Raw genomic sequence first — 10,237 nt, 5'->3', positions numbered from 1 at the left:
TAAAAATTTTTAAATTTTTCATTTATATTTCTCACAAGTAAAGCCTGAACATCTTCTCCTTTTGTATATCTTTTCCCACAGACAGTCTCTGGATATCCTCGCCCGTTTTTCTGCCTGACTATTGAGTCTCTCGTTACTTGGAAGGGCCTTTTGATAGATGAATAAATTTCGCTCTCTGAAATGAGCTGCAACCCTTTTGAGTCCGTTTATGCACATATTTGTATGCAGTCTAATTCGTCAGACCTGCACAAGCACACGTGTGTGTGTGTGTTCCGGATTTGGCATCATACTTAGCCTTCTACCACCTTTTCTTCTAAGACTTTATGCTTTCTTTTTTATGTCCTAAATGTACTGGGAATTTATTTTGGTATTAAGGTTCCAGCTTCTACCTTTTCCTAAATGGCTATTCAGTTTTCTCAGTATCATTAGTCAATAATCTTTTCATCACTCCTTTGAAATGCTATCTTCATCTCACACTAAATCCCAAAATGTATTTGTGTCTCCTTATGTGTCTATTCTTGGCTCTCTAGTCAGTTCCATTAATCTGCCTATGCATTGGTGCCACGCTTTTCTTTTTATTTTATTTTGTTAATCCTCACCCAAGGATATTTTTCCATTGATTTTTAGAGAGAGTGGAAAGGAGGGCGAGAGAGACAGAAAGAAAGAAACATCAATGTGAGAGAGACACATCTATTGGTTGCCTCCTGCACATGCTCCTGACCAGGGCTAGGATCAAGCCTGCAACTGAGGTATGTGCCCTTGACCAGAATCGAACCTGGGACCCTTCCATCCACAGGCCGAGGCTCTATCCACTGAACCAAACTGGCAAGGGACACACTTTTCTTTATTGAGGTTTTACATAGTTTTTAAACATCTGATAGGATTTGCCCTCCTCAGCACTCTTTACTTTCATAATTTTCTTAGATAATATATTGCTTTACTTTTTAAGTCAAAAGAAAATTTTCAGGCCCCAAAATAGGGGTCACAGGAATTCCTCTTCTGAGTATTTATCTGAAGAAATCCAAAACACGAATTTGAAAATATATATGTATCCCTATATTCACTGCAGCATTATTTACAACTAGAGGCCCATTGCACAAAGATTCGTAAAATAGGCCTTCCTTCCCCTGGCTGCCGGCACCAGTTTTCCTCCAGCACCTGGGACTCAGGCCTTTGCTCTGGCCGGAGCCTTCAGTCTTCGCTCCAGCCGGAGTGCCGCTCCTATAGCTCCCTCCACCCCCCGCCCTCCCCCTCATTGCAGGCATCCTGCCCCACCTGGCCACTCCGCACCTGCATGCATGCTGCCCAGAGGCCCGGAGCGGCTGGGGGACAAGGCTGCCGCCATCTTTGTCAACTTAATTTGCATACTCACTCCTGATTGGCGGGTGGGTGTCACAAAGTGATGGTCAATTTGCATATTTCTCTTTTATTAGTGTAGATAGCCAACATATGGAAGCAACCTAAGTATTCAACAATAGACACTGGGCCCTAGCCAGTTTGGCTCAGTGAATAGAGCATCGGTCTACGGACTCAAGGGTCCCGGGTTCAATTCCAGTCAAGGGCACATGCCCCGGTTGTGGGCTCAATCCCCAGTAGGGGGCATGCAGGAGGCAGCCAATCCATGATTATCTCTCATCATTGATGTTTCTATCTCTCTCTCTCTCCCTTCCTCTCTGAAATCAATAAAAGTATTTTTTTTTAAATAGACAATTGGATGACAATGTGGTACCTATATACAATGGAATATTACTTGGCCATAAAAAGAATGAAATCTTACCATTTGTGACAACATGGAGGACCTAGAAGGTATTATGCTAATGAATAAGTCAGACAGAGAAAAACAAATGTTATATGACCTCACTTTTATGTGGCATCCAAATATACCAAAACAAACAATAACCAAAAAAAAACAACAACACAGATACATGATACAGAGAACAAACTAATGGTTGCCAGATGGAAAGGGGTGGGGGCGCGGCGCGAAAACGGTAAAGGGATTAAGAAGCACAAATTGGCAGTTACAAAACAGTCTCAGGGAAGTAAAGTACAGACAGCCCAGGGAACACAGTCAATAATACTGTAACGACTACATATGGTGCCAGGTGGGTACTAGACCTACCAGAGGGGCCACTTCGTAAGTTATATAAATGTCTAATCACTATGCTGTACACCTGAAGCCAATGTAAAATTGAACATCAACTGCACTTGAAAAATTAAAATTAAAAAAAGAATAGAACTTGGCTATAGTGAATGTATATTTTAAATTATGTTTTATATTACTTATGTGTAAAAAATAAATTGAATAATACATTTATTATCAGAACATAAAAAATATGGGGTTGTCTATGTATGGGTGGCAGGTGAAGCCAAGAGACTACATGAAATCACGGAGAGAGACGTGAGCAGTGAGCAGGTGGACATGGACCCCATGGCACAACCCTAGGGAGCACCTAGACTCTGAGGGGAGGCAGAGCAGCAGCCCACAGGATGAACATAATTTAATTCAAGATGGCATATTCAAATGAGCCCAGCCAGCATAGCTCAGTGGTTGAACATCGACCTATGAACCAGGAGGTCACGGTTCGATTCCAGTCAGGGCACATACCTGGGTTGCAGGCTCAATCCCCAGTAGAGGGCGCCCAGGAGGCAGCTGATCAATGATTCTCTTTCATCATTGATGTTTCTATCCCTCTCTCTCCTCTCTCCCTTCTCTCTGAAATCAATAAAAAAAAATTTTTTTTAAATAATCCAAGAATGAGAAATAACAGAAATCCCACAAAGCAACCACCACTGATGCTTAATAACTGATGAAGCTCCACAACATCACAAAAAACCTCCCAGTCCTGCCCGCTTTCTCATGTATGAGCCACACTCAGATTCCTTCGTCCTCTTCCCCCTTAGTCCCCTGCTGGTTTACAGGACAATATCTAAGATGGTAAATCCCTGAAGCATGTGGCTCAGGTTAGTGCTATTGGCTCTGTCTGCAGGAATACCCTAAATAATGGAATGATGTCAATGTCCTAGATAGTACAATGTTCAAAATGGGGCAATGGGGCTCTAGAAGACAAGTGGCTGCGTGCGAGCTCCCCTCCAGCTTCTATATTATCCATCAGATGACTTGGGAGCCCTTTGAAAGGAAACTATGGTTACCTGGAGTCAATGTGGGATCACTGAGAAGTCATGCCAAATCAACCTCATTTTGTTGAAGCCAAACAAATGGGGTAAAATAAATCATCTCAGCAAAGCATTTGGCTTAGCTCTGCTAAGGCAGCTGGAGGTCCCTTCCATGGCCAGTAACACCACCCCACCCCACCCCAAGCCTTTTCTCTATGGCATTTTATGGCATATAGAACTCTGCTTTGTATTCGTTATTCACATACACATTACTGCTTGTTTATTCTTCAGAGTCAGATTTCAGGGTCTCCTCACTTTGAATTCATCAAAAATATCCAGCATATAGAAGCTCAGACGGCATATGAAACAAAAGAGATTTGGGATGAGATGGGAAAGTGTGAAGTGAGCTTGTATATAAGCAGGTGTACAGCTGAGCCGCACCGCGGTGGTGCTGGCCTATGGGTGCTGTCCCCTAGCTGGACCCAGGGCTCTGACCTTAATCACCTACTAGTCAACATTTGGAACAATTTCTCCAATTGAAGCCACAGATGGGATGTTTTTATTACCTGCTAAGGGTCTTCTTTGAGACTGTCAATACACTAGGATAGGATAACAATCAGAATAGAATCTTAATACTAGTAGATCTGAAAGGACTATAAAAAAGATAGATGTACACAAAAACAAATAAAATACTAAATTTGTGTTAAATATAAAAATAGGGATGGTAGGAGTGGGGTGTAGGGGGTCAACTGGGAAAAGGGGGGAACATTTGTAATACTTTGAACAATCAAGTTTTTAAAAAATAGGATCAAAGATTTGCTCAAAAAGCTCTAAGATATAAAACATTGACCAAATGCAATGCGTGGGCTCTTATTTTGGATGGTGATTCAAAGAAATCAAATGTTTAAAACACTGATACAAACAGAGAAATTTATCATTGATAAGGTATTTGATTTTGAGGAATTATCAATTTTTAGGTGTGATGTTATTAATGTTTTAAGAATAAAGAGTTTTTAGTGTCTATTGACAGATAAATGGGTAAGCAAAATATGGCATGTACATAAAATAGATTATTATTCAGCCTTAAAAAGGAAAGAAATTCTGCAACATGCCATAGCATGGATGAACCTTGAGGGCATTATGCTAAGTGAAATAAGCCAGTCATACACACACACACAAAAAGATAAATTCTGTATGTTCCTACTTATATGAGGTACTTAGAATAGTCATATTCACAGAAACAGGGAGGAGAAGGGTGGAGGACAAGAGCTGGGGGAGGAGCATGAGGGGTCATTGTTTAATGGGGACAGAGTTTCAGTTTTACAAGATGGAAAGATTCTGGACGTGGATGGTGGTGGTGGTTGCACAACAATATGAATGCACTTTAAACCACTGAACTGAACACGCCTGGCTGCTCTCTGGGCAGAGCCGCTCACTTATGTGGTCCTAGGTTCTCTAAACTCTCACTTTGTTCTTTGTGTGAAGTCACGGTTGGGTTGATATGCTGGCATTGTGATTTTCACGCCAAATCTCACCAAGAATATGTACCCTGCAGAACTGAGTGCAGTAGTTTCTTAAATATTAGTGATTGAGTCCAGTTCCTCATACAAGAGCCTATGCACACATCCATGGCGTTTTCAAAGGTAGCGCATCTCGCAAACATGAGACAGAGTTTTCACATCTGAGAACCGTGGATGCACAAGTAAGGCCGAGCCTATGAGAAGCAGAAGAAATGAAGACTGGTTCTCAGCCAGGGGGGTCCCCGCAGTCTTTGGAAACAAGCAGGGAGATTTCATTCGTCCAACCACTAGAGAGCACTACTAGCATTTACTGCACTGCGGCCAGCTGTGTGCTCAACACAGGACAATCCCACAAACAACAAGAATTTTACATCCAAAATACCAAATACCACTGGGTTTTACTCCATATGCTGAAACGGAGGGTTTCAGTGGACAGTAGAAAAAACTAAGGACTCCTGATTTCATGTGTAAGTATTCTGATAGGTAACCAAGCTACACATTTAAGCAGCCCCTGTAAGCTACGAGTTCATCAGAAGTAGACAAAGTTCTATTGGATGATCCTTTTCCGTTCTCAGGACCTGCAATTAAATGAACCCAAGTTCAAATCTGACACTGGTTCATCAGAGAAACGAAAATTAAAACCTAAATGAGATGCCACCTCACACCTGTCAGAATGGCTACCATCAATAAATCAACAAACAAGTGTTGGAGAGGATGTGGAGGAAAGGGAACCCTCTTGCACTGTTGGTGGGAATGCAGACTGATGCAGCCATTATGGAAAACAGTATGGAGATTCCTCAAAAAATTAAAAATGGAACTGTCTTATGACCCAGTGATTCTACTTCTGTGTATATATCCAAAGAAACCCACAACACTAATTCAAAAGAATACATGCACCCCTATGTTCATTGCAGCTACTTACAATAGCCAAGCTGTGGAAGCAACCCAGGTGCCCATCAATAGATGAATGGGTAAAAAAGTTGTGGTACATCCATGCAATGGAACAGTTCTCGCCTATATAATAAACAAGAATGAAATCTTACCATTTGCAACAGCATGACCTAGAGAGTATTATGTTAAATGAAAAAAGACAGTCAGAGAAAGACAAATACCCTAAGACAGTGGTTGGCAAACTCATTAGTCAACAGAGTCAAATATCAACAGTACAATGATTGAAATTTCTTTTGAGAGCCAAATTTTTTAAACTTAAACTTCTTCTAACGCCACTTCTTCAAAATAGACTCACCCAGGCTGTGGTATTTTGTGGAAGAGCCACACTCAAGGGGCCAAAGAGCCGCATGTGGCTCGCGAGTCACAGTTTGCTGACCACTGCCTAAGATGTCACTTATATGTGGAATCTAAAGAACAAAATAAATGACAAACAAAACAGAAACAGACTCATAGATACAGAGAACAGACTGATGATTGCCAGAGAGGAGGGGATTTGGAGACTGAGTGAAAAAGGTGAAGGGATTAAGAAGTACAAATTGGGCCCTGGCTGGTTTGGCTCAGTGGATAGAGCATCGGCCTGCGAACTGAAGGGTCCCAGGTTCAATTCCAGTCAAGGGCATGTACCTTGGTTGCGGGCACATCCCCAGTGGGGGGTGTGCAAGAGGCAGCTGATGGATGTTTCTCTCTCATCGATGTTTCTAGCTCTCTATCCCTCTCCCTTCCTCTCTGTAAAAAATCAATAAAATATATTTTTTTAAAAAAAGAAGTACAAATTGGGAGCTACAGAATAGTCAAGTGAATGTAAAGTACAGCACAGGGAATACAGTCCACAATATTGTAATAACTATGCCTGAGGCCAGGTGGGTACTTGAAATATTGGGGGGGGACCAGTTTGTAAAGTGTATGATTGTCTAACCACTATACTGTACACCTGACACTCATGCAGAATAATATTGAATGTAAACTGTAACTGAAAAAAAAAGAAGTCCAGAAAATAGATGAGACATATTTGTCTGAATAGGTGGGACCGGACGGGGCTCTCCTGGGAAAAGGGATGAGGATGGGCCAGGAAAGATCAGTAACTTCACAGCCCCAGGCCGAGTTGCAGGAGCAGCTCCCAATGCCCAGGAGAGACCGAGGAGCGGGGAGGCCTCTGCTCCTTTCAGGGACAGCTCTGGAGTGTGGACAGGCACCAAGCCCCCCTCTGTGGCTGCCACACCCAGTGCAGTTACAGACCCAGCAGCTGATAAGAGGAGCAGGGTGGCCACAGAGGCATCACTGGCTTGTGACTTCCGATTCAGTTAGGCCCACGCTGATAAGAATGGCCACACTGCCTGGCCTCTGCTCAGTCCTGAACCTGCGGGGGCTGAGTTCTCGGTCCTTATTCATTTCACCCTTCCCAACTCTCTCCCTCCCTTCCCTTCCACCCCTCTCTCCCTCCACCCCTCTCTCCTTCCCTTCACCCATTCATCCATTTACTTTATCTAATGAGCCAAGCATTCTCTTAACATTCTCTTATCCTATGATGAGTAGGGTAATGAAGACTTCCTCTCTGCTTTCCCAGAAGTTACAGTGGACGGCCAGAGGGGCGAGGCAGACATGTGACCTAAGAACCCCAATACAAAGATGCAAAATAGAATGTGAATCCAGTCACACAAAAGGGAGACAGAACAGTACATGTGGGAGGGAAGCAGAACCATAGAGCAAATTATTTAAATTTCAGGCCTCTTTTTTTTCCCTTTTTTTGTGTATGTGTGTGGGCTTTTTTTGTTGTTATTGTGAATCCTCATCCAAGGATATTTTTTCCATTGACTTTTGGAGATAGTGGAATGGAGAGGGAGAGACACAGAGAGAGAAACATCCATGTGTGAGAGAGACATCGACTGGTTGCAGCAACTGAGGTACATGCCCTTGACCAGAACCAAACCTGGGACCCTTCAGTCCTCGGGCCGAGGCTTTAGCCACAGAATCAAACTGGCTAGGGTTGGACTCTTTTTTTTTTTTTTTTTTCCGAATGTCCTCTTCTAGGAAATGAGGGGATGGAACAAAATGTATTCCAGTCTTTGCAGAAAAAGGGACTTCTCCTTTGGTTGCAAGTGACAGAAACCTAGCTCAAACAAGCCCAATAAAAAAAGGGGGTATGGCCGAAACCAGTTTGGCTCGGTGGATAGAGCGTCGGCCTGCGGACTGAAAGGTCCCAGGTTCGATTCCGGTCAAGGGCATGTACCTTGGTTGCGGGCACATCCCCAGTGGGAGGTGTGCAGGAGGCAGCTGGTCGATGTTTCTCTCTCATCGATGTTTCTGGCTCTCTATCCCTCTCCCTTCCTCTCTGTAGAAAATCAATAAAATATATTTAAAAAAAAAAAAGGGGGTATGTCTTGGATCACATAGTTGAACAATTTAAGAGTGGATCTAGGCTGCAGGGTCAGGCAGAGCTGAATCTAGACATTCAGACAACGCCATCAGCAATCTGTCACTCTCCATTACCCATTAGGCCAAATCGATGAGAGCATAGAAATCTGTGAGCTTTACCAAGGTCTAGAAATGTGTTGAAGATTCCCCCAAGAGACTGCTTGGCTTCAAAATGCGAGAAAAAGAAAAAGCATGACAAGTTAGCAGATGTGTCACCTTGGAGGCCAGCTACTCCCCAGCCCTGCCCTCTCCTCATCACCAAGGTCAGCAGGTACCTGTCATCCTCATCCGTATCCTCTTTGCCATCCTTGACAGTGTTGACCATCATCTCCTTGACGCTCCCTCCCCAGCTTCCTGGCCCTCCACTCTTCCTCCTGCCCCTCTGACTTCTTCTTTTTGGCTCTTCTCTGCTGAAAGAAGGATAACTTAAAGGGAGCCGGGAGGAGGGCTGGGAAGAGAATGCGCACACAGGTGAAGCCCGGATAACTGAGGAGCTGCAGTGCTTCAGGACTTCTGGGAGGAGACAGAGTGATGAGATAGAGCCCGAGGCTGGGGATCAAAGGAGGACCAGCTTGAGAAGGTCTTTACAAGTCACGCCAAGGAGTTTGGCTGCAGCTCAGCCCAAGGGGGCCATGGAAGGTGTAATATGATCAGAATGTGTTTCACTATCAGAAAGAGCCCTCTGGCTGCAAGGTGGAGGCAGCATTCCTGGGAGACATCCGGTTGTTGCCAGAATTTAGGAGAAAGACTGTGGGGAAGCACGGGACTTGGTTGGAATGTCTGTCTGTAAGGAGAATTCTCCCAAAGTTTGGGGGCCTCTGACCGTGACTTTTCCAAACAAGTCCAGTCCCCTGGGGTGTTTTGCCAGAATCTCTATGTTTAGTCTTTTAGACCCGACCTTGTAGAAGCATGTGCTTTCTCAAGGATACTTGCCCTGCTGATTGTATCTAGAGGTTAATTTTAGTTCAAGCTGTTGTTACAATAAAAGCCAAAGGAGGCAGGCGAACAGGGCGACTTGGCGGCGATAGCCAAGTAGAGCCTTAGCCCTCCCTCTCTTTCACAGAAACGTGTGTGAAAGCAATCATTCATCCGTCGCTCAGGGTCTGCTGGTCAGTCCCGGCAAAGGACGATGGTGGCCTGATGAAGCAGGGATGGTGGGAAAAGCAGTGGGTTCATGAGGTGCTGTCAGGACTTGGTGCTGCTTAGATGGTAGAGGTTGAGGGAGTCAGAGGTGTCAGACTCTCAGGTTTCTGATTCTAAGGCGAGGAGCAGAAAAGTGGGTGTGAAGGGGAATGATGAGCTAGGTTCCTACACATTTTGAAGGTGCCTAAGGTTTCCCTGGCTGTGTGTCGGAAGGCAGGGGTGCTTGGTGTGTCTGGAACTGTGGAGAGAGGTCAGCTCTCCCTGCATCCCTGCCCAGTCAGCAGCAGGACCTCTGGGAGGAGACAGAGGTGCCCACCTCCTGCTCAATCAGAATAAAGAACCTCTGGTGACCGTGGCTGACCACAGAGCAACCTCGCAGCAGGGTGCGCCCTGGGAGGAGCTCTGAGGCCTGTGGGGAAGGGGAAGGGGAAGGAAGAGGAGGGGACAGAGCCGGCCTGTTCAACCCTGGGCTTTTCTCTGCAGATTGGAGGCTGCCGTTGAGACTGAAAACACCAGCCTGGCTCCTCTAAGGCATCGCTTCTCTGGGGCTGGCAGCCTCCCTGGGCAGGACTGTGGGGAGCTCATTGGCCGAAGGACTTGGGCTGAGCTGCAGCAGCTGAGCCAAGGTAGGCGCTGGCTGGGGCGGGGTCTGCAAAGAGGGAGCTGAAGAGGCAGATCAGAGCAGAGCAGATGGGGTGCCTGGAGGAGGGATGCTGGAGGGGGGTCCAGGGAAGGTCTGAGACAGCCCTGGCTCTGATGAACACAGGCCCAGCCTCTCTGAGGGTTACCCAGATCTGGTGGCTACTGGGACCACGCAGCCAAGTTAAGATTGTTCAGCCCATTTTCACAAGAAGAAAGGACACAGGCCCCTGTGAGAAGACCTCTTCTTTCTTCTCCGAATCGTGCAAATGCCAATAATCATAAGACTAATATACATGCCCCATCTGTGCTGTAGAGTACAGTCCCCATCCCACTGGATTCTCATGAGCAATCGGAGGCAGGCTGGATAAGTGTTCTAATGCCCATTTTATAGGCCGGGAGACTAAAGCTTAGAGAGATGACGCAACTTACCGAAGAGTACAGGGTGATTAGGCAAC

The sequence above is a fragment of the Plecotus auritus genome, assembly GCF_963455305.1.
Source record: "Plecotus auritus genome assembly, chromosome: 7".
Lineage (NCBI taxonomy): Eukaryota > Metazoa > Chordata > Mammalia > Chiroptera > Vespertilionidae > Plecotus > Plecotus auritus.
The sequence above is the reverse complement of the archived record's forward strand: the minus strand, read 5'-3'. Positions refer to the sequence as shown.